Genomic DNA, 1,495 nt, shown 5'->3' with positions numbered 1-1,495 from the left:
GGGTTTAGAGCTCCAACAGGACCGGGTTTAGAGCTCCAACAGGACCGGGTTTAGAGCTCCAACAAGACCGGGTTTAGAGCTCCAACAAGACCGGGTTTAGAACTTTATTTAGATTTTTCTTAAAGCTCCAGGAGTTTTAAGCTCAAACACAGAATGAAACTGAACTCTTGTTTGTCGTCTGAAGCTACATCCAGTTTGTGAATCTGTGAAATGAACAAACAGATCTGTCTCAGGCCTGAATCTGGCTGTAATAAGTCCTCCAGCTGTCCTCCTTTGTCCCACGCTCCCTGAACGCAGCACATCCTTTATTCTCCTGGACAGACGGTGGGACGGATCCTCGGAGGACTCCTCTCCCTCGCTGACGGATTTAACACAGATTCCAGAGGTGTTTCCTCTCGCTGCAGTGGATAAAACGTCTTCATCTCAACCTGCAGCTATTTTTAGAAGCACCACACACACACACACACACACACACACACACACACACACACTCAGGCTCATTTAGCTTCTGAGACGCAGGCCTGACACGTCCAATATGCTGCCTAACTCCGACCCATTACTCCCAGTCCTGAGACATGAAGAGGCCGACAGCATGCCTGTAAAACATCCCGCTGAGGGAGAAATGAAGGGATGTAACCCAGTTCAATTACCATGGCAACCACCCTTCATCCTCCATCCTCGAACGGCGCTCCAGCCGTTCCCAGATTTTCCTGGCAGGAAGTGGTCGGCAGGGTTCTCCTCAGATTTCTCAGAGTGGTTGTTGAATCTGAAAGGATGGGAAACAGTTTTTATGACATCTGAACTCCCTCGGGACGCATCGAGACGTTCTCCCTTGGAGCCTCTGTGGACCCGTTTTATCCACACAGTTCGTCTGAACACGATCCGTCCAGAGCCGAGCGGGAGGACCGATGAACAAAAGAAAAATGGCCGCTCAGCTGCTGGGTGACTAATAAGGATTTGTTACGTTATTTAAGCAGATGAAGTTTCACCAAGGTGACCTCCATCAGTCCGTTTAACATCAGGGGTGGTGGTAGCTGAGCATCATCTCCAACAGATCACAGAATCTGTTCGATGGACGTCTGTGGGTTATAATACTTACTGTGATGTAACCACGACACCTGAAGCTAAATTCAGCCATTTTTGATTCATCATCCATTGTCCTCTCAGCACGACCTTTGACCTTAAGAACTTGGCAAAGGAACGTTAATAAACCGATATAAAGGAAGTGCAGACCTTCTTTCAGTTCTCCTCAGGAATCAATCAGGTAGTTTTGTTTTTTTATGAGGACGTTGAGGGCCGGATTGAGCTGTCTCAAGGGCCACTTCTGGCCCCTGGGCCTTTATTTGCCCAACACGATGGGAGTTTATTTTTAATGTTTTGCTTCAGTGCGCTCCTTCATCACCATGTGTTTAAACTCTCTCTTCTACGTCGGTGCCTCGGTGCAGCGTGACAGCCTCGGAGGGGGCGGGGCTTACTGTAACGCGTGGAGGAGGCG

Source organism: Kryptolebias marmoratus, linkage group LG21 (assembly GCF_001649575.2).
Source record: "Kryptolebias marmoratus isolate JLee-2015 linkage group LG21, ASM164957v2, whole genome shotgun sequence".
NCBI lineage: Eukaryota > Metazoa > Chordata > Actinopteri > Cyprinodontiformes > Rivulidae > Kryptolebias > Kryptolebias marmoratus.
The sequence above is the reverse complement of the archived record's forward strand: the minus strand, read 5'-3'. Positions refer to the sequence as shown.